At 40.4% G+C, this 24,269-nt stretch overlaps 1 protein-coding gene across 6 annotated transcripts in view; it reads left to right on the forward strand.

The window, feature by feature from the left end:
- Window positions 1-24,269, forward strand: part of BBS10 (Bardet-Biedl syndrome 10) — a 101,982-nt gene that overhangs the window by 31,916 nt on the left and 45,797 nt on the right. For all 6 annotated transcript variants that reach the window (XM_072973369.1, XM_072973368.1, XM_072973371.1 and 3 more), the window contains one exon: window positions 22,375-22,554. The gene's annotated coding sequence lies outside the window, so the exon portion shown is untranslated. The remainder of the gene's footprint in view (window positions 1-22,374; window positions 22,555-24,269) is intronic.

Consider the following 24,269-nt stretch of genomic DNA (forward strand, 5'->3'; position numbering starts at 1 on the left):
TGACCCAAAGAGTACATTACGCACAGCAGAGAATAGAGCAGAGTGGAATTACGGAAGTGAGCATCCATAGACATGGATCCAGTCCAGGCTTGCTGCACAGGTGGCATTGGACTTCAGCCTTCACCAGCTGAGACCCAGCAGGGTAAAGGAGCCCAGAGCCCCAAGACTGGGTGTGGTCATCACTCTAATGTTATGGCCTGCTGCTCTTCTACTGCTAGGTACTATAGAAGTTCTGTTTCTTCCCTTCCCTTCTCCTTCCTTCTTTTTGTTTCTGTCTTCTCTCACACACACACACTCGGTTTCTGTTGTTCTCATGCAAGCTGCCTCACTCAGCTGCAAGCTCGCTCACTCTTCTCACTCTTACACCCTCACACGTGTTTTTATGCTAGGTTTCATTAAGAAAGGAAATTTGTGAGAAAATGTGATAGATTTTAAAAAGTATGAGCTAAGTGCAGTAAACTTGGAGAAATAGCAAAGCCTATTTTTTCAGATTCCACTTAGTGTCTTAGAGAGAAGGATGTTCCTTTCTATTAGGTTTAGGGACTCCTATAGAGTTTCATGTCCTGCTTCAGGGGAAGTTCAGAAAATCTTTCTTGCATGTGTGGTGTCTCAGATTCCTTTAGCTTAAAAATATTTGGTATGTCAAGGTGTTGTATGTTGGAGCAGTCTATCGTGTACCCTGTCACAGGGGAGAAGGAGTTTGTCTAGAGTCCTTACTTGGGCTGTGAAAGGCAAGGTGACAGTTTATGGTAATTAGAGCTTCTTTGATATGGAATTATATAGAATTTATTTGAGGGCAATTATATAAAAACAGGGCACCTAAATAAGAGGCAGTTATTCTATCAGGAAATATAGATGCTGATGCAGGAATGCTGCTGGCAGTAATGCATGGGAGTCGGTGGTGGTGGGGACATTGCCAATCATAGGGAGTGAGTTGGAGGACAACATCATTTAGTTTTCTATAGAAAGACCCAGATTGGGGTATGCAAATTACAAAGCTATGCAAAGAAGGATTTGAATTCTCTTTTTCCTGGCTGAAAATTTCCTGATTCAATGCTGAGGACATAGCCCATCAGCTAGATTGTTCTATATAATAGCCAAAACCATCTGGACACAATCAGGGTATTCCTGAACCTGTGCTCTTGGAGCACAGACAATATTCATGAGTCTTCTAATGGCCAACCTTACCTAAGGTGCAAGTGCATATAGAATTATTAGCAATGGAAAAGCATAGATTACAGTCCCCAGAAACTATTTCCTTCTGAAGGGGATTTCTGATAGCACATCAGTTTCTGATGTTGGAGGCATGGAAATATGTCTGCCATAGAGTTGTAGAATTTTTGAGTTAATAGATAGAGGTCATTAGTTTTCACCTCTCAATCAATGAAAGATTTGCTAGAGGATGTCAGTAATATTAACAATAACTACTAAATAATAATGAGGTGATAGTACCTCATCTTCATGGAGTGCTTGCTCTATGCACAATGCTAATGCAAGGATTATCTCATTTAATAATGGTAATAGCTACCATTTCTTGAGCACCTTCTCTATGCCAGGCACTTAATTCACACTCTCTCACACTCTCTCTTTCCATCTTCACATGATATCAGCAAACTTGGTAGTATTTTCATTTCACTGAGAAGGAAACTGAAGCCATTAAGTAAAGCAATTTATCTCTACGTCAACATAGTGAATGAGTGGGAGAGCCCAGGGTCGATACTGAAATATTTAACCTCAAGTGTGGCCAAGGTACCAGCCAGTGAGAACAGACATTGGCCCCTGGAGGTCCCCTTCTGGGGAATTAACTCTTTAGTAATTGGACCCTGGAGGAGTGGGGCTGGGGGAAAGTTTTGGGGTCAGATCTGAGACATCCAGGTTTGCTGGGAGTGAGGATGGGGCTCACTTGGGCACTCAGGGAAGGAGTTATTTACTAGCAGTATGGAAGAATTTCAGTATTTAATGTAATATTTAATAGTTAATATAATATTTAATATTAAATAAAATATTTTAGTCAACCCAGTATGGCCATCAGGATGACTGACCATCACTCCTTGGCAAAACAGAAGATTTAAGCCTGTATCTGCTTGATGCCAGTGCCTCTGTGTGTGTGTGTGCATGCGCGCTGGTCCTTTTGTTGTGTATAGCTTCCCTGTATATCTTCTTAATTATTTCCACTAAGGGCTCATCACTTCAGGGAGCAACGCTGAATAACCCGACATCGTCCATTATGTAAACCTGAACAGAGCTCTTTTTAATTCCCACTCCCTGGTCCTGGTGGAACCTTCTGGAGCAATACTGAACACATAGTTCCTCCTGCATATGATGCTTTTACACTTTTTCAGATTCTTTTCTTTTCAGCAAAATACATTCATATCATGAGTCAGCATGTTTGAATTTTTCTGCTTTCCTCTTATTTTTATAGTAACCCTCTACACCAGACCATTCTGATCTTAGTTAGAAATAATTATTTTTACCTTTGATAAGCAAAAAAGCATCTCTGCTAGGGGAAGAGATTCTCACAGAAGTAGGGTGCCCTATCCTGGGACTTCTAAGTCAAAAGGCCTGGTTTCAGATTTTTCCTCGTTTAATTACAGTCTGTGAGAAAAGTGTGTTAATCTCATTTCCCACATCTGTAAGATGGAGGAAATTTTATGTGTCAACATGACTGGGCCATGAGATACTCAGATATTTGGTCAAATGTTATTCTGAGAATTTCTGTTAGGAAGTTTAGATGAGATTAACTTTGAATCAGTAGACTGAATAAAGCAGACTGCCCTCCCTAATATGGGCGAGCCTCGTCCAATCAGTTGAAGGCCTGAACAGAACTAAAAAGCTGACCCTCTCCTGGGTAAGAGGGAATTCTTCCTGCCTGATTTGAACTGAGACATTGAGTTTTTTTCTGCCTTCAGAGTCCAACTGAAATGTTAGCTCTTCCTAGATCTCAACCCCACTGAATTTTGAATTACAACTACAGCACAAACTCCCCAGATTGCCGACTCACCCTGCAGATTTTAAGACTGTTAAGCCTCTTGCATGAGCCAGTTCTTTACTTTATATATATATATATATCACATACATATGCACACAGCGTATCTTGTTTTATTGTGCTTCTCTGTTGTGCTTCACAGATAATGCTTTTTTTTAAAGTGAAGGTTTGTAGCAACCCTGCATCAAGCCTTGTATCAATTGATGCCATTTTTCAAACAGCATTTAACTTGCTGTCTTTGTGTATCTCTGTCGCATGTTGGTAATTCTCACAATATTTCAAACTTTTTCGTTATTATTATACTTATTATGATGATCCATGATCAGTGAACTTTGACATTACTACTATGACTCCTGAAAGCCAGATAATGGTTAGCATTTTTTAGCAATAAAGTATTTTTATTTTAAGGTATGTACCTTGTTTTTCTAGCTATAATGCTTTAGTCCACTTAGTAGACTACAGTATAGTGTAAACATAAATTTTATATGCATTGGGAAACCAAAAAACTCATGAGACTCAATTACAGTTTTTGCTTTATTGCAGTGATCTGGACCCGAATCCACAATATCTCTGAGACATGTCTGTGTGTATATAGGTTTGATTGTTGGTTCAGTTTCTCCAGAGAACCCTAACTAATATGAGGATAATAATAGGAATTACCTTATGAGGCTGTTGTGAGATTAAAATCTATTTATGGTTCTTAGTTTACAAAGTAAGTGCTCATTAATTGTTATTTTAAAAAGAAGTCGTGTAATGTACACTCCTGATATTAACAAATATAATTCCCACAAAAGCCCAAAGCAAAAAATCTAAGAAAAACTCCACATATTCTCCCAAGCAGAATTCTCTAGGTCACCCTAGAGGTGATCTGGTCAACCTCACCGTGTTCAGATGAAGAAACTCAAGACCAAAAAGTGGAACATCTTGCCCTGGGACTAAAATCCTGTGTATACTTGGCTACAGTTCACCTCCTCTCAAAATAAAATCTCACACCACCATTACTTCAACTGACAGAATTAAGTATTTCAGTTTTCCTGCTTCCATTTCTGGAATGTATACACCTACTCTGTAGCCATTGGATTGACTTTGCAATTGTTCTTTTGCATGTCCATCTTCCTGTGACATTATAGCTTAGAGGGAAGGACCAGATCTCTTCTTCTCGGTATCCCTCAGAGCCCAGCATAATTCTCTGTATGTAGTAGGTGCTCGGTAACCAAACAGAATGAGTAAGTAAATGAATGAACAGTTTGAAATCTTTAGTTCTGTAGCATTGATTCAGATGACCTGAAGTAACTCCTCTCTCAGTGCCACCTTCTTCCCACCCTCCAGACCTTGGGGCACCATACAGACTGTCACTAACAGAACAGGCAGACATTCTGCAAAAGAAAACACATGCTCCATATCACAGAATACTTGAGAACGCGTTCCTCTGAAATGCAAGTGGGTCTTATCTGAGTTCTCTGTTATCAAGCCTTCCTATGGCCTGTTCCTTTAGAGAGTGACAGAGAGACAGCGAGACAGAGGGAGAGGAAAGGTGGAAAGAAAGAGGAAAGGAGTCTTTAATTCTGGATCTGCTTTCACGTTTTTATAGCAAGAATGATTAAACACTGCTTCCAGAGCAGGAGGTCTTATTTCCTAGTGCATCAGAAAGAAGAGGAACTGTTATTTAAAAATCAAGTATTGGTGGAGCCCAGAGAGCAGAAAACCTTTTCACTTACTGTGAATGTCTTGGGAGATTGGCTAGGATGGAGGGACGACGCTGAGAGGATGTGCTGGCAAGAAATCCCTTTCCCTTCTTTGTTTGTATCTGCTAGAGTAGTATTTCTTAATTTTTTTTTTTTGAGTCTTAGAGTCTGAGATCCTTCTAAGAATCTAATGAAAGGAACAGACTATCTTGCTGGAAAAATACACACTGATATGTGCATTAAACACACATAAAACACAATTTTGAATTCAGAGACCATTAGAATGAATAATCAACCCTCCACCTGGGTGTACCTGTATATACTGACCCTCTCCTTGCTGTTTTACCTCTCTTCCCAGCCCTGGCCTGGCTGGAACAGCCTCAGGTCTATGTGACATCACAGCTGAGGAATGACAGGAAGTCTGTTCTTCCAATCCCAAATTGAATTATTGAACACAGTTTCCCATAGAAATATGTTTCTATTTGTTGATCACTTTCTGGTATATCATTAGGTCCATATTCTTGGTACCTTGTGAGTTAACAGGTTGTGAGCGTCCATGGGGACAGAACCACTCATCTGTTTCTCTGGGAAAATGTGTTTAATTTGTTCCAACCAAACAACTTCTGAATGAAGCTTTAGAACTTAGTAAGTTGGGTAATTAATAAGTTGGGGACAGACTGTGCTCCATTTGTGAAAGAGGAGAAAATATCCTGTTAGACAGCCGTGTAATTGGGCTGTGAGCCCAAAGACTTAAAGGGATGCACATTATGAGAAAGCATTATTTTTAATTTAAAAAATTGAAATCTATACCCCACAACACTAAGACTCTGTTTTTAAGCCCTTCATGTTCTCTATGGCCTAATGCATCACCTCTGTCATGTTGGTAAGTATAGGGAAGGCTGTGCTTTTTCCAGCTGGTAAAAACTTTTACATAGACATAGGTTTTTTTTTTAAATCTTTTTGCAAGGCTGAATAACCATCTATTTTAATGATTTGAAACCATCTAAGATTTCAGTACTTTGGATTCAATTTTGATGCATAGTGTTCTATAGAAAGCACAAGCAAAAATAAATAATTCATGAATGATGTGGTACATTCATGATTTATTTACAGCTCCAAACTCATGGTAGCTCAGAGAACATCAAACGCCCTGCACCCTGTCCTGCCATTTAAAGTAGCATTTAAGGAAAAAAAAAGACAAGACAGAACACAGGAAATGTACTGTTAACTTATATAAGGCAATGAATTAAAAAACCAAAATATTTGCTGAGAAATATATTGAACAATGATGAAAATAAAACATGGCTTTGAGAAAACTAGAAGCATCAGGAGATTGACTATTAGTGCTGGGAGAGAAGTTGTATATGCTATTATTTGTCATGGCCTTCTCGCTGTGCTTTTTCCTGGTTAATTCTTCATGATATCTTGTGATCTTTTTCAGTCTTCCAGAATATTCCTATTTCCTAATAAAATTTTAACTATGAAAAACCCTAAAATCTCTACGATGATCAGGAGAGGGACATAATTTTGTCAGTTTTCCAGCGTACTTACTAGTTCGTTGTTTTGCAAACGTTTTGTTAAACCTCACAGGTCCCTGTCTCCCCTTACCAGCCATTGTCATCATGCTGAGCACACAGATCCTAAGTTGGAAGGCTGTTTCAGGCATGACTCCTTACTGGGTGATGCCTTACATTAATCTAGAGTCAAGCTATTGGCAATCAAACAAAGAGTTGTGGAGGTGGGTAGATGGGAGTAAGGATGACAAAGTGTCTTTTTTTTGGTAAAATTATATTTTCCTCTCCACAAAAAGGTGATTGTATCAATTAAATTGGGGAAATGATTAATAAAAAATATTTTTTAAATTCTTCATGAGTTTTCATAAAATGCAACTCCATATGCACTGGAGACCTCAAGGCTAAAGGACACTTTCCACTTTTACTCCAGGCCCAGGGGACAGTGTATGTCCCCTGAGCCAAAGCAGGGATCAGATAGTAGGCCTAGCTAGCCAGGCCTGGGCTGACCCTGTCATCACATTCGAGGTGAATTCTCAATGAAGAACAAGCCTTTGGTGAAACATAGGTGGTTCTGAGGGGTCACTGCCCCAAGGATCATCAGCTTCTGCCTCCTCCATGAACTACCCCCTCCCAGTTACAGATAAAACTCCAACTTTAACAAATTCCCATTCCACAGGGGGATTCTCACCGTGTAATGCCTCCTTCTACTTTTTGTACAGATGGAATAGATGGACATAGTCACTATCCCTGGGAGAGATACTTTGGCAAGTGATCCTTAGCATGGATTTTATGTCTTTCCTTCTCTTCAAGTATAACTAATTCTTGTGGGAGTTTGTCTTAGCTCAGGCTTCTATAAAAATTTCCTTAGATTGGTTGGCTTATAAACAACAGATACATATTTCTCACAGTTCTGGAGGCTGGGAAGTCCAAGATAAAGTTGCCAGCAGGTTCAATATCCCATGAGTTCATTCCTCCTGTCTTGCAGACGGTCGTCTTCTTCCTGTGTCTTCACATGGCAGAAAGAGAGGTCATCTCTCTCCTGTCTCTTCTTGTAAGGGCACTAATCCCATTCATGAGGGCCCCACTCATATGACCTAATTACCTCCCAAAGGCCCCACCTCCAGCTACTACCACACTGAGCATTAGAGCTTCAACATATGAATAGGGGAGGGGGGCAGTGGGAGGTCACAAACATTCAATCCATATCAGAGTTTACTCTTAAGTAAAAAACAAACAAAAAAAAAACAGGAACTTTGAAGAGACAAGACACTCAGTGGGCTAAAGCCATGAGGGGAATGGAGGTCCATGAGGTCCTGGCTCCCAGCTGCAATGCAACATTTGACAACCCTACAAATTCACTCTCAAACTTGCTGTGGTCGCTCTAGGGACCTAATGACTTTAAGGCTTTTCAGGAGGCATATTGACCCATACAGACACCCAAAGTAGCATTTAGGGTAACATGTGAAACAGGACTCCTTCTTCATGACAAATTTTTCTATTTCAAGCCTGTTGCTAGGGCATGATACCCATGTGGAGCAGGTGTGAGGTCAACCACAGCAGGTACCAGGCTGAAGACCTCTCGAGAGGATCATAAATGAAGATAAACTAGCTCCATTAAGTACATTGTAAAATAACTGATTCTTCTCCTACTTCCCCTCCCTTGGGTTTTTGAATTAGTCTGTATGATATTAGCATCTGTCTTACTTTCTTCTTTAGGACAAAGAATAAAGTCAGCTGCTTTAGAAGAAAGTATAAATGTCTTGCCAAACAAAAAGGTAAATGGGGCTCTTTGGAATACACAAGCCCTAATGAAATAGAAAAAAAGGAAGCAGACCCCATATCATGCAAGCAAGGGTTACAGAATAGAATAAACTTTTCAATGGGGAAATCTTGGACTCTGTATGGACATTACAGCATAAACATCTCCCACAAGCCACTCGTACCACTGAGCTGAATCCAGTGGGCAGCCTAGATTATGATGCTTCTAGGAGATTACATCTATATACACGACATTAACAAATGACCTGTGAGCAGTCTGAGTACTGTGGACCAGCTGTGCTGTGAGTAAGTCCACCTAAAACAGCAGTATTGGCAGGGATGGGGTCTCTCTGAGATCAACCACCACTTCGAGGCTAGGAGTAGGGCATGGGGATGGGAGACTTTCTGAGAAATCTGCTTTTGCTAGGTAGGGGTCCTCATCTAAGCCTCCCTCTAGAGCAAATGACCAGGATCGGAATTAGTCTCCTGCCATGGCCTGTAGTCACTGGTGGGGCAAAATTCAACGAAAATGCAATTGAGCCTAGAGCATAGCAGCCTCTGAGGCGACCCAGAGTGTGGGCCAGAGGGAAACAGCTAAACCAGGCCATTTTGTTTCAGAATGCTCAAATTCTCTAGCCTGCGTGATAAGCACGGCACAGTGAACCTGGGAATTCAGCCAGGGCTGGAGTTGATCAGACCTGAATTGCGCACAGTGGCATGCTGGTTTTAACGGGCACTCTAAGCCCGCCTGGCTCAGAGTTGCTCTTGGAGTGTTGTGTTGAGAAGAATCCTGAGGCTGTATCTGAGCCCAGCAGGAAAGAGGACCATGATGACTGGCAATATCCACTCTGGACCAGGGATGGAAAAAGAATGGCCACATGCCATATATGTACCATCTCTGAACCCCACACTGACAGTGAAAGCTCAGGGCCTGGAAAAGTAGTTTGGAATCTACTCATGGAAAGCTTCAAATATCAGACTAAAGGGTCTGGCCTTTATTTTGTGGAATTTTATGGGGTTTTTTGGTCAGAAGAGTAGTTTAAAAATATGGAATGTAAATGTCTTTAGCAGGATCCATTCTCTCTACTTGCCAGCAGACCTTCCTAGCTCCCTGTTGTCCTAAACATTCAGTCACATGTTAAATCATCTGAAAGTATTTGGGTTTAGAGTCCTGTTGCAGGAATTAGAGACTCATTGATGGATTGTGAGCTGAAAAATGACATGTTCAGAACATATTTCAGGAAGATTATTCTGATAGATACAAAAGATGGATTAGAAGGGGGGAAAGAGTAGAATCTGCACCACCAGTTAAGAGGTTCCTGGAACCCTTCATGTGAGTTACACATACCTAAACTAGAACTGTGCAAATAAAAAGAGTGAGCTAAGACACATGCAGAAGTGATACCAAAGTATAGATTGGGTGTAGGGGGTGGAAAGAAGAGAGACTTTGGAAAAAATGTCAAAATTTAAGCCTAGAGCCTGTGGAGACTGGTGATCTCATTAACAGAGATAGGGAATTCGAATAGAGGAACATCTTTAGGCTGGGATGTGGGAAGGAAGGAGATGAGTGGATGAATTGTAGAACCCAGTTATTTTTCTGATGCTGCTACTGTTATATGGCCTTGCTCACAACACAGCATTTTCCTGAGAAAACCTGTGAGTTAAGCATGGCGTCTTGTCCTATCTTTTCTAAGACTAATGGAGGGAATCCAACTTGGACAGCTGGCTAGGGTTAAAGGTTTAGCCTGTGACCATGGAACAGAGCCAGACTAACTGGGATGGAATCTGTGCCCTTGACCAGAAGAGCAAAGGACTAACTGGTAATCAGCTTCAGCCATTTCTGTTATAACATCTAATCAGGTTTTGGCTTCCTGTCCTCAGCTTCTTGCCAGCTGGATGGTCACCTTGCCTTACTCCTTGGCACAGCTCTGGATGGATGTCACACTCAACTTGTTTGATGACTCATCTCTCTTGATCAAGTGTGGGATTGGTGGGGTGAGCATGTTAGAGAGTGGGAAAGCATGTCTAAGTCAACAACAAGTATGGGTGCAGTCCTGCTGGATGCCTAGCTTTACACCTTGCCCTCGTATCCGGTCTCTGAGCCCTGCTTCGTGATGCCAGATACAGGTTTTGCTAATGGTACTTGCTGCACATTCCCCACCAAGCATCCTCATGTTGATGCTTGATGCTGAGACCCATTCTCACCTGTTGAGTGCCGGTTCAGTTATCAGTTAACTTGGTGACTTGGTATAACCTTTTTATTATTTTTCATGATTGTTTAGATTGACTGGGGCTCAGGTGAATGTCTCACAGGATCTTCACAGATCTATAGATGGGGCTGGAATATCCAAAATGTTTCATTCATATGTCTGGTCCCTCGGCAGGGATAGCTGGAAGCCGGACTCAGTTGGACTACTGATGACTGGGGCTCTTCCTCTCACCATATAGTCTCCGGCCTCTCCCTTTCAGTATGGCCTTCTTACATGGTCTCTCCAGCAGGTAGCTGAACACCTTACATGGTGCTCAGGAATTTCCAAAGCACAAAAGCAGAAGCTCCCATTGCATTCTGATGATTTAGCCTCAGAATTGGCACAGTGTCACTTCTGCTTTGTTGTGTTGGTTAAACTGAGTCATACAGCCAGCCTAAATTTAGAGCGTGAAGAGATTACATAAGGATGTGAATATTGGGAGATGCAATTCACTGGGGGACATTCAATGGCTTCACATCTCTCTCAGAATAAAAACCCTCTGGGGACCTCTGTGAACTCAACCCCACACCCTCTGACCTCAACTCCATCCTTTCTCCATCCCTCCTCCACTTCTCTCTAGCTACACTGGCTCCCTTGCTTGTCTTCAGCCTGAAAGAGGTGGGGTGGAAGGAGACATTCAAGGAGGTGGTGATGGGAACCTGAGTGTGTCTGGCCAGACATATAGGAATCATTTAGGAAGACAATTAATTGTAAGGGAATCCCAAGAAAGGATAGAACATTTAAGGGCACTGCAGATTTTGAAAACTGCTTAAAGGGTGGTGGTGGATATAGCTCAGTGGTAAAGTGCATGCTTAGCATGCACAAAGTGCTGGGTTCAATCCCCAGTACCTCCATTTAAAAAAAAAAGAAAAAAATTATCAAATGTTTGGTTAGAACATAGAGTAGCTATTGGGGTGTTACAGAAGATGAGGCTGAAAGAGACAAGGAAGGGCCAGATCATGAAGGAAATTATGTGCCAAGCCAAAAAATTTCAGTTTAGTTCCCTAGATATTGAAGGGTTGTAAGACGGAAAAACTTGATTGGATTTGCATTTTAGAAAGAGCACTCTGGCAGTTTGGAAGATTCAGTAGAAATTCAGTGCAGTGATTAAAAAAAACAGACGAGTTAAGAGGTTATTGCAAAATACCAGGCAAGATGTGGTGAGGGACTTCCCCTAGAATGTGTGAAGTCCCTGGGCAAAATATATGGAGGGCGGGGTCCTGTCTATATGAAAAATTAGATTAAAAATGTATTACACAGTTCATGGGCCCATGAAAGATGATTAACTGATGATTTAGAAAATGGGTGGAGTAGAGATACTAATAATTGTTTTCTATCCAATGAGTGACTGAAGCATTCTTTGTATTATCCGGGCCCCATCTGTTCCTATTCAGGTCTAGAAGCTACCTCCTTGTGCTCTTTCTTGTTAAATATGCTGTCCCCAGCTAATTTATATCTCTCATTTCAAGAAAAAAGTGGCAACACAGGTATTACTCAAATGTCAAGGCTTTTCACAAGCTATTTGTATGAAGACAATATAGATCTTTTTGCTCCTGCATTTCCCTAAAATCAATTATTTTCATGCTGGTTACATGATTACTCCTGATGGGGCAGCATCCATCATGCCACCTCTGACACTGGCTTCCAGTGGGCCTTTCAGAGGTTGTTACTCTCTCAGAGATCATTATCATTGTTGATGACCACAAATGTAAACCCTGCCCAGGGAGTGCAGGAGAATGTGAGCAACAAATCATTTTCTGCTCATGTTAAATTTATTGTTCAGAATTTTATACCTTAAATGTAAAATAGCACATATTCCAAACATGCCTTCTCTTGAACTCTTTAGGCCATAATCATTGCATTCCTAGAATGTCATCTCTTTTAACACTGAACACACTTGGGACTTCTACACCCAATGAGGATGGGAGAGGAGCCTGTGGGCCTAGTGGAAAGAGCATGGGCCCATTTACTCAAGGAATGTCCATCCCTCATCTGGCAGGCCTTAAGACCTACCTAGGAGAACACGATGTCACCATGTCAGTCAGAGGAAAGAAAGGATATTGATCAGAAAACCTTTGCCATTACACAGAAATGACCCAAAAGCCCTTGGAGGAGACAGGCCTGGTCATTTCTGAGGACTTCCTAATATGTAGTACTTCACATGCAAGAGGAGTAGGGTGGACTGCCCTGGGTGCCAAGCAGCAAGGGTTGGAGGTAAAGGATTCTGCTACCAGTGTCATTATCCTTGGATGCTCAAGACCAGCAATGGCACTGCAGTTGGAGCAAGGACACTCAAGAGCCAATGCACAGGCCCACACATGCAGCTCAGGCCCAAAGATGGGCAGTGGACTCTCAGTTCTTCAAAGCCCTGATTTTTTTCTTATGTCTGCTGCAAGTATCAGTAACCCCAAATCAGAATGTCAGTACAACTCTGGCAACCTGATCTTAAACTATCTTGTGAAAGAAATACCATGCTGGCCAGTAGGAACAATTTGCCTGTCAAGCTGTAAACTGTTGGAGATTAGGTGTGACCACATGATTCCAGAAAAACCCCAGAATTCCTTGGGGCAACTGGTCGACCACCCATACCAGGTAGAGTTTGAGAGAGCACTCTGAAGAGGAGACATAGGGACCAGGAACCATGTGGGCTGGATACACTGCTGGACCCACCCAGTCCAAGGCACTGGAGGGGACATTGAAAAATTTGAGAAAAGCACTCTAGAACATGAGGCCTACTTTGTGACAAGGTGCCCTGCTTGCCCTTATTTAAGAGTGGTGCTCACAGTTTAAGGGGCACTGGATTGAATTGCTGGAGGTTTATTTGAGAGACTCTTCGAAGATGCTACAGGAAATGATCCATAATAATTGATTTCCGAACTCTTCTCCCTTTCCCCTTCTCTTGAACATATATATATTTTGTCAAACAAATCAGGGAACACCAATATGTAAAATAGATACAAGTCAAAACCATGGTGATTGAAGTGGGTCATGAGCGCTCAGAATCTAGCTGATGGCCCAAGTTCAGTACCCTGGCCCCTGAGACACCTCTGTCTCCCTGGACTCGTAGGAAAACCATAGGGCTCCATGGAACACAGTTTGAAAACCATGCATCTAAAGAATGTGCAAGTGTGGTGGTGGACATAAAGGCTGAATTGCTGCTCACTCCACTGTTAGTATTGCACCATCCATTAATATTCCCCACATGGTGTTTTCTAATCTGCTTTGGAAGTTTGTTGAACTTAAGCCACTTTCTTTAACTTTTTCAGTTTCCTTTTTCCCTCAGGAATCCAGTTCAAATCTTTAAGTTTTGTAGTTCTCCCCTGCCTCCAACCACCCTGCGTAAGGCAATAAGGAAATTTTAGAGAAGGAGTTATTGTTATTTATGGACGGTTTATAATGACTTCCCCCCAAAAGGAAATAACCAAAAGAATAAAATAGTCTTCCCAAATCCTTCCAACCAAATGAACTGGAGTAAAACATGCCAGTGAGCACCCATACCCGTGCTTGGTTCTATGTTAAGGACAGTGTCTCTGAAATTTCATTTAAGGCCCACTTGGAAATGATTTATTTTCACTGGAAAGTCATGCAATTTTTTCCCCAAAAAAATCCCTTTACTGAACGGCTCCAGGAGGGCTTCACTGTTTTTCTGGAGAACAGTAAAGCTATTGTGCCTTAAACTGGAATGAATGACAGCAAAGGAGGCCGACCTCAGGGCCCTCACACCACAGATAAAAGGGCTGCTTTGAAATTCTTGCCGACCAGCTGACAGTATTTTCAGTATTTCTGGACGCCTAACACTGGAAACCTTTTAAAGGAGCAGGATTTTGTGTCACACACCCAGGGTAAGTTAGCTGAAATAGTACGCATTCTACCTGTCCCGTAGCTTCCAGAGGCTAAAGGCTAACGACCTATGAAAGTGACTTTACTAAAGATGTAGAAATGAAACCCAAATGGGATGTAATGATATCAGATCAAACCTGACCCCTAAGGAAAATGTGGAACAGCCCAGAGGAATCTCTCTTTCAGTGACCTGCAAGCAAAAGCCTGGCTGGAAATTGGGCAGAAGATTGCAGGGACTAGGAACCAGAACAGGGGCAGGGTCTATTCCACTGGTGGTTGGAGGAAGTTAATGAAAGAGAGACTGCCTTTCGATCACTTTCCTCTTTGAGTGCTGGCAAAATGGGCCCTGAGGTTTTAGTGCCACATCTTACCAATCTTTGAAAAGGTGCCACTATCAGAAAATTGCTCAGATTTGCTGCTGTTGTCCTCCTTTGCCCTCTGCCATTAACAGTGCCACCTGCAAGTTGCCTTCCAGAGGAGAGGGACACATTACCAGCCCAGGCATCTAGGTCATCCATCGGGCACAACTCTGTCACTTCCTCTGAAGCCTCCTTTTGTCTTTTATTCAGAATTGAGCTATGTTACCACCATGAGCTTTGAACTTGGTTCTATGCATTATGCATTGCACTTTATTATGTTTCATATTTTAATGAGATAAGCCTTATCGACACAAACCTTGTCTTGTTTACACTCGATTCTCTGACAGCATCTGCACAATACTTTTCTGGATTTTCAGATCCTTGGATGTTAATTGAGAATTCCACATGCTTGGTAGATATTTAAAACAAATAAACATCTGTTTATTGGCCACTGTGATGACCCCCTTTTGGGAAGTACCTGTCTATGTCTTTTGCTCACTTTTCTTTTGGGTTACCTGGCTTTTTCATACTGATTTATAGTGTTCTTTATGTATTCTGGATTAAAATCCATTGTCTATTGTAAGTACTGCAAATATCTTCTCCCACTCTATGGCATCCCTTTTCATTCTCTCAAAGGTGTCTTTTGGTGAAAAGAAATTCCTAATATTATATAGTCCAATTCATCGTTTTATTTACAGCTAATATGTCTTGAGAAATCTTTGCCTAGTCCCAAATCTCTAGGGTAGTCCCCTAAATTTTCTTTTAGAGGCATTATTTCCCTTCTCTCATTTAGATAATCAATCATGATCAACTTTTTCTAGACAGGCATGTAAAAATATCCACTATCCATCAAGGTCACCATCACTCAGCCTACTTGTATTTATAAATGCATAATAATGCCTTGTGTAACTTCTCAAACATTTACCTCTGATACATTAAAAGAGAATGCTAGTCAAGTTAATATAGTTTTCTACACTTAACTTACTTCTCTGGAGCCCTTTGAACCCACAGCTAGTAAGAAAAGCAGAAAAGATGATATGTCAAAAAAAAACTTTGGTGCGGAACAGCGCCAATTTTAAATCCCAGTGCAACTTCTTAGTTGTTTGTGACCTTGGGCAAGTTACTTAATTGTTTTCAGCCTTGGTTTCCTGATCTGGAAGCTGGGGATAATAATAGCTTGGATGCTGGAATATGTACTGTGTGCCAAACTCTATGCCAAGTGCTTCACCTGCACGATCTCACGTAAGCTTCAAAGCAAGTCTGTTAGTTATGTACAGTTAATATCGTTATCATATCCTCTTTACAGATGTTAAAAAGAACCACACAGCAAGTCAGTGGTGGATCCAGGATTTAAATCTGGGCAGGGTGATTGCAGGGTTTGCATATGTAAACACTGTGCATACTTCAGTACTAAAAATCAAAAGCCCTGTTGCAGCAATAAAATGAAATAAACCATGTAAAGTGTTTAACTCAGGGTCTGACCCCTGTTAAGTGCTTAATAAATATAATGTGTGAATACAATGATAGAGAACTAGTTTGTATTATTGCCATTCCCAGGCACTTTGAAAGTGAGAGCTAGAATCTTTATCCGCTTCAGGAAATAACATAGAGAAATCTTTCAAGTTACAGGTGAGAAAATCATGAACATCATGTGTTGGTGTGATTGGGGCTGGAAGTTCTCATTGATGGCACAGTGGGTATTATAATCTTGATGAATTGCTTAGTCTTTTTCACTCCTTTCTTCCTCTCCTTCCTCCCTTCTTTCACTTGGCTAGTACTTCGTGATTACTTAGTATGTGCCAGATCTGTGCTAGGAGTCACTAACACAACACTGAACACAACAGTCACATTCTCTGCCCTGTGAGCTTACATTCTGGTTAGGGAAAATAGACAGTAAATCAGTAGCTGTGTAATATTTAATAAGTGCTTTGAGGGTAAATAACGCAGGTTAAAATAACACAGAGTGAAGAGGCAGGGGCAAAAGGAATTCATTTATGAATAGGGAGTCCAGGGAAGGCTGCTTTGTTGAGGTGACATTTGAATAGACACCAAAAGAAGTGAGGAGGAGATTTATGAAAATACTTGGGGACAGAGGATTTCAAGTGAAGGAGAAGAGTAGTTTCAGAGGCTCTGAGGTGGGAGTGTGTTAGAAATATACAAGAAATAGCAAGGAGGCCAGTGTGACTGAAATAGAGTGAGCATGGCAGTAAAGACCAGAGAGGTATATTGGGCCAGATTATAGAAGGCCTTAGGGCCTTGGTAATGGAGGGTATTGGTGAGAGAGAGTTTTACATAATGGTGAAGAACATAGCTTCTGTCAGCAAATTCTCTAAGCTCAAATGCTAGTTTTACTATTTGGGTGACTTTGAGCATTTTATGGTACCTCTTTGTATCTCATCTGTACAGTCTCCTCATCTGTAAAATGGATTTACTGTCAAATTTAGCTTGAGCAATTTCTAGCAATTTTTTTGGCATCTATGTAAAGAGCTGAAGTTAAAGCATTTCTTTTTTTGAACTTGTAATTCATGGAAGATATTAGCCTTTACTTTCATAAATACCAAAAATGGATTTTGTATTAACTATGTAGAGGGTGGTGTTTCAGACAACTATCATGAGATAACTAACAAAAAGGTATCAGTGGTAGCGTTTCACTAATCAATGATAGTACTAATCACTAATTATAGTGGCTAATTGATAATAGTATTTCAATCAACAAGTGACCTTGCCTGTTACCAGTGAGTTTCCAATGAGACTTGAGAATAGGTCTGAATCTGAACACCTATCAGACCACATATCAGAATGAACTTCCTTCCAGACTAATTCAGAGTCTTTCATTAAGGTGGCTCAAGTAATATGGATGAAGATAAATCTAGGCCATAAGGGTGTAGCCTATAAAGGAAGATACGCTTTGCCAGTGTTCTAATATGCAATATAATTAGGTTTCCAGTCTAGACACTTCTGAAAACAACACAAGCAGCCAAGTACATCAGGTCAAGATTTTAGTTCAGAAAGTGTGATGAGAATGAATATTTCATAGGATTGTTCTTCCTTATAAAAGGATGACCTCTATTACAGAGTATATGTTTAGATCTGATACATATTTGGCAGTGCCAACGTCTTCATTATCTATGATTCACTTCCCAAAGTAAAGAGAGGAACACAAGTGAAAAGGAAGTTAATACTTATTAGAATTCCTTGCTTCCAAATGCAACATCTACTGCATTTACAACTCTTACTGCCTCGGTTAGCTGTTAACCCAAGATGATTATTATTATTTTTTCCTCCAAGGTGATACGTAAACAAATGGCTTGAGCAGCAACCTCTATGCTAATTCTGAGGTAGAAGATGATTGTGATTATGAGTCCTGTTCCATTTTCATTCATTCAACCATCACTTATAAGCATCCACCATGTTGGCCATGAGAAGCTCAAAGTCCCACCACCATCACTGCTATCTTTGCTGTTCCCTCAAGATCAGGATCAAGGGCAAGAAGAGTAATTGAGACAGGTTTCTAGAAAGTATAGTCTTGTTGAAAGTGTTTAAATTAGTCTGTTTAGGGGTAAATGTTCTGCTGACACTGACTCTTTTTCATCCCATAATTCCAGATAAGATGGACCTAGAAGTTAAGTCTATCAGGTAACAGATCAAAGAATAAAAATCAGGGGTGCTATTGACCAAGAGATATTCACAGAATCTTTCCATCACCCCACAACCCCTCATTTCACCCCCGATGAGGAAGAATCTGTCCATGCTGTAGAAGGAAGGATCTGTCCATGCTGTAGGCTCTGGATGTCTTTTCCTTGATAGGGCCAGAGCCAAAGACAGAAAGCCTAAGAGCTCAGGCTAGTCTGGGCAAAATACATTTATCAAGTTGTATGTGGTCTACTCTAGGTCACAAGGACTTGGGCCACTTGGATTTGTGCACTTGGACTTGGGTCAGAGCCCAGCTAAATCCAACATGTTCGTTGGCCAGCATTATTTTCTGTGCATGTATTTCATTCTAGAGCAGAATTCAGGTGTGCTGAGTTCTTTGGATATCAGTCCCTCCATTTCCCTTTATTCGTAACAGACAACATAGATTTGATGAACCAAGAAAGCACATATCCTCAGGACAAGCATTTGGGGAGTAGAAGGCCCCAGCGAGTGAGGGAAGCTGCTGTAGGATTGGATAGTAGCAGAAACAGGGATTACTTTTGGGTGCCAGATAGTCCAGGACTTCAAATACTGGACCAGCAAAGAGCTGTGAGAGCCAAGTCCAGCTCATCAGTCAGCTCTGCCCAGTGGATCTGGAGGCGCTGACTTCCCCTCTGGAAGCTCAGCCAAGGAAGTCAAGCCAGGAGGATGAGATCACTGTCGCCTTATTAATGTCCCATGTGTAACAAAAGTGGGTGGCAGGAAGAGTTCTCTTTCCAGAGAACACTCTGTCTTGTTGCTTAGTTAAACAAAGGCAAGTAGGTTTCAAAATGTGTGATATTTCAACAGGAGGCAGGTAGGTACAGGTCCACGATCCTTCCTCTGCAATTGCATCCAAAAACCTCTGAAAAACAGACCCTTTTTTTTTTTAATAAGTTCAGGGACAAAGCTTATTTGGTGCAAAGCAGTTGTGTCTCAGAGCTCCTGCCCATCACGATCACATCTGCTGTGTGCATTTTTTGTTATTTTGAAATTTGGGTTTCATTTCACTCTTTGAAAAGATTGAAGTTGTTCCTGTAGGTAAGAGGGAAGAGAAGGAAAGGGAGCCCCTGTTCTAATCAACAACATAGTAAGAAAAGTTATTACAAGAGACAGAAATTAGTGTCTGTCTTAATGAAAAATAGAATATTGGAATCAAAACCATATATGACTGAAAACTGAATGGCAAGTTGTGGAAGATTTTTTATGCAGTGATGATCAAGAACTAATTGCAAAGGGCAAACAGTGCAGATCATGACCGTGTGTTGATAAAATGGATTTGACAGTGGAAAAGTGAACATATACTGCTAGTTTATTGGTCACGAAACAAGCTACTATAATATATGACAAAAACTGAACATTGAAATCAATGTAAATGTTCAGAAGGCTGCTGTATTGGTCAGGGCTCTCCAGAGAAACAGAATCGATAGGGTATTATATATGATTTTATATATATATGGTATATAAATAATATAAATATATTAATAATAATATATAATATAATAATATAAATATATACAAATCATATACATATATACATATATATATATATGATTTATTTTAAGAAATTGACTTATGTAATTGTGGGGACTGGCAATTCCAAAATCTGTACAGCAGGTTGGCAGGATGGAAACTCAAGACAGAATTTCTATGTTAGGGTTCTAAGCAGATTTTCTTCTTCTCCGGGAAATCTCAGTTTTTGCACTGAAGCCTTCAACTGCTTAGTTGAAGCCCACTGTCATTATTGAAGGTAATCTTCTTTACTTAAACTCAACTAGTTGTAGATGCTAATGACATCTACAGAATACCTTCACAACAACATCTAGACTCATGTTTGACCAAAAAGTGTTCACTGTAGTCTAGCCAAGTTGACACACAAAAATTAACCATCACAGCTGCCTACAGAATTTAAGAGTATCATGGAATAAAATATCTAAAAAAATGTAATGAAAGCACTCCTCCTGATGTTGCAGCAGCAAAAATCTTGACAAATTTATTAAAACAGTGTCTGATGTAAACCTTAGCCCTGAATATATTAATGATTTTGATAGTAAAGTTCTATATCAGTACTGAAATCCCTCCACCCCACATCACTTTTAAAAGAAAAATCATTAACAATGACTGAGAAGAGAGCACCTACAGGTTTTGACAACACTAAACACAGGTGGACTGTTCTTGCATGTTCAATACTGCAGGAACGCACGAGATAAACTTGACAGTGCCTGAGATCTGAAAGGTGTTTGTAATTTACCTATACAGTAGTATGCAAACAAGAAAATATAATATTTTACTAGAGAAAAATATTTCTGGAGAATATTTTATGATGATTTAATAGCTACTTTGTATGAGCAATGTAGTCACCTTGCAGGCGAGCTAGACTGGAAGAAAACTGTAAAGCTGTGTTGCTCTTGGACCATGGCTTTGTGTACATTCCTCCTAAACTTTTTGCATAATAAAAAAGTTTTTTTTTCCTCTGAAGATGACATCAGTACTACAACCTTGGGACCAAAGAATTTATGAAAAGCAAGTATAAACACTCTTTCCAAACTGTATGTGTGCTTCAGTGAACAGAAGCTCAGGGATCTGAAACTTCCTAAAGGAGTTTAGTCTTAAGGATCCCATTTGTGGTGATGCCAATGCTCAGAATGATATAGTTAAACCAACACTGACAAACTATGGTTGTGGACTTGTGGCTACTCTGATGCTGGAAATAAAATTTCCAACAAAGACTTAGAAGAATTTGGGGTTATTAATGAAAAAGTAATGATATCAATCTTTGTTATTCATAACAAATATTTATTGGCTGACTATATTAGAAGAAGCTGATAGCAAAGAAATATTGATCATTGACCAGTAATATAATTGTGTTTCTTAAGTGAAGGGAAAATTGCTAAAAATGATAATATGGCTAAGCATGAGGATAACAGAGGTAATAATGGTGATGACGTGATGAATATAGGTGAAAAAATAACCATAGATGGTCTGGTGATGGTTAGTTAATGTGAGGTTAAGCAGTCGCTAGTATTGGACAGCATGCTTTAATCAGTGATGAAGAAACCCTTGGCATTCATGTAATTAAAGTGAAATTGCTTAGACGGAAGTCCATAATAATGAAATAAACCACACTGGAGGAATTGTTAGCTTTATTTAATTTTAAAAAAAATTTTAAAATTCACATCATTTCTTATGATTCTTTGGTTGCCTGGAAAGTAGATTACTCAGAAACACAGCCATAATTTTTCTCATGGCCCTTTGCTATGTAACATTGCTTCTGTTCGTTTTTCTCAGTCTATTTTCTCTCTGCTTCACTTTGGATGGTTTTTATTACTATGTCTTTTTAAGTTCAATGATGTTCTCTTCTGTAGTGTCTAATCTTCTGTCACTCCCACCCAGTGAATTTTTCGTATCTTTCATTGCTCTCCTCATTATGCTGAAGATTTCTTTTAAATCCTTGAACATACTGAAAATAGCTACTTTGAAGTGCCGTATACCAATTCTCTCCATCTCAATCATTTCTAGATCTGTTTCTGTTGATTGATTTTTTCCTAGGTATGAATCACATTTCCCTACTTTTTCAAATGTCTATAGTAACTTTTAGTAGCTCTTGGAATGTAAAATTACATTTTATTTTGCTGAGCTCATTCTTAAAGAAGTGTTGGATGTTATTACTGTAGGCTTGACCATTTCAAGGCTTGAATGTTTCAAGGCTTAGTTTTTTTAAGCTTTGTTAGGGTAGGTTTAAGATACAATTATTTAAGGTAGCCTTTATTTCAGGGCTAATTTAGTTTTTCTGCTAACGTGTGGTGCTTCAGGGTACCTACTGAGTGTTCTGGTTGTTCGATGAGGACTCTTCACTCTGAATGATCAGAAAGTGCGTCTCCCAGCTCTGTGTGTGCCCTGGGAATTGTTCAACTTACAGCCCACTGGTCTTTCTCTGCTTGGCCTCATGGAGTTTCTTTCTGTGTATTCTGTGTGGTTTACTCTTCAGCAACAGAGTCTTGGGAAGCCCAAATCAGATTTCTAGAACTCTTTTTTTTCTGCATTACTCCTTCCCTTCTGATATACCTGTTAGCAGATTCCATCCACTTTCACCACCTCCCTGAGGTGATGCAACAATACCACCAAGCTCTGCTTAGGATAACCCTTCCTGTACTTTGGTCCAGAACGTGCCTCCAGTAGGAAAGCAAGGGTGATCAGAGTGCTCACCTCACTTGTTTTCCTTCTCTCATGGATCACACACTTGCACAGAATGCTACCCAGTGTCCAAAAACAGCTATTTTATGTATTTTATTCATTTTTCGTTTTTTACAGCAGGAGGGCAAGTCTAGATCCACCTATACCATCATGTCCAGAAACCAAAGTTGGAAGAAGTGTTTTAAAGGCTGTGGATAGTGCCACTGCTTCATCACTTGAGAATCTTGCTCCTGCCCCCTCATCTGATGTCCAGTTATAACCTGATGACTAACATATCCTCTTCTCTATGGTCTTCAGGTAAGTGGACATGAGAAACATTTATTGAATGTGTGTGTGTGTGTGTGTGTGTGTGTGTGTGTATGCATACACTCTAAAACTTAATTTTATCCTATGTATAGTTGGAATTTTACTGATTATTTCTCTTAGAGATAAGAAATACTTTTTGATCTATATTTATTCCACTATTTCATTTATAAATTTATAGCTATATAAATAAACCATAATACTATTTATAGTCTTTAGCTTGAATAGTCATGTTTCTCTGCAGAAATATTAAGTGTTTGATTTTGGAATTTTGCTCAGGCTGCTGTTATGCAAAATACCATAGATTAAGTGGTTTAAACAACAGACATATTTCTCACAGTTCGGAGCTGAAGTCCAAGGTCAAGGTGCCCGCTGATTCTGTTTCTGCTGAGAACTCTCTCCCTGGCTTGCAGATGGCTGCCTTTTCACCATGTCCTCACAGTGGAGAGAGCGCTCTTGTGTCTCTTCCTCTTTCATAAGCACACCCGTTCTATCAGATCAGGGCTCCACACTTATGATCTCATTTAACCTTACTCATCTCTTTAACGGCCCTGTCTCTAATATGCTCAACATGGAGGGTTAAGACTTTAACATAGGAATTTTAGGGCGACATGTTCGGTCCATGGTATCTGCAGACTCCTCTGGGATATTATATAAAATATGGTATGTGAATGAATAACCTTTCTAAAAATCTTTAAAATTCTAAATTATGAAATATCCAGCCACTACGGTTTCTGACAACCCGTTATTGACCTGTACGAAAATATCTGAGAACCTATTTCCTCAAAAGAGTTGGGATTGTAAAACTATTATTCCAGAAAATAATAAAATTCTACAGAAATAAAAATATTTCAGGGCTTGTTTCTCCCTCTGAGCGTCCTTCTTTCTGAAGAGGATGGGGCTGTTAAGAACTCAATGAAAGGGGTCTAAAAATCTCAGCTGTGTTTGCATTTCAGCCTCAGCCTGCTCTGTCCTTCCGTTTAAACTCGTGCATGTCCTCCTGAGGCAGGAAGCCCCATAAAAAGACCGGCAGGACCCCTAGGCAGGCCTGCTGCTCTCCTCTTAGCACCATTCGGTTCCTTGGCGCAGAGACTCTATCTCACTCTTTGCCCCTAAAGCGGCTAACTTACACCTAGAATTCTATTGGTTCCCTGAGCTCACTTCTGATTGGTTATTACCTTCACTCCTGATTGGTTATTACTCTCACTCCTGATTGGTTATTACTCTCACTTCTGATTGGTTATTACTCTGACTCCTGATTGGTTATTACTCTCACTCCTGATTGGTCCACTTCCCTAACTTCTGATTGGTCCATTTGTAGTACTTCATTTGCATGGAACTCACTTCTGATTGGTCTATTTCTACAAAGCTTGTTCCTGGTTGGTCAACTTCTGTTGTACTTTATTTGCATATGATGTTGCAAAGTGCAAAACTGGCAGCCTATAAAAGGCCTGTGTAAACCGACAGACAGGGTCTAGAGCTTGAAGTGTTAATGCGTGTGGGTCTGCTGGTGTAATAAATCTGAGTTCTCCAACTCTCCGAGTGCTGCTTGGTCTCTCTCCCTAATCCAGGTTGCTGTTACAACTAAGCCGTAACACATTTTTTCACAACACTCGGAATCAGGAACAAGGCAGGACTGTGGGCTCCTATCACGAGCACACGCTCTTCTGAGTACAGCACTCCTCTCCAGCTCTGCCACTCCCTGGCGG

Source organism: Vicugna pacos, chromosome 12, assembly GCF_048564905.1.
Source record: "Vicugna pacos chromosome 12, VicPac4, whole genome shotgun sequence".
In the NCBI taxonomy this organism is placed as follows: domain Eukaryota; kingdom Metazoa; phylum Chordata; class Mammalia; order Artiodactyla; family Camelidae; genus Vicugna; species Vicugna pacos.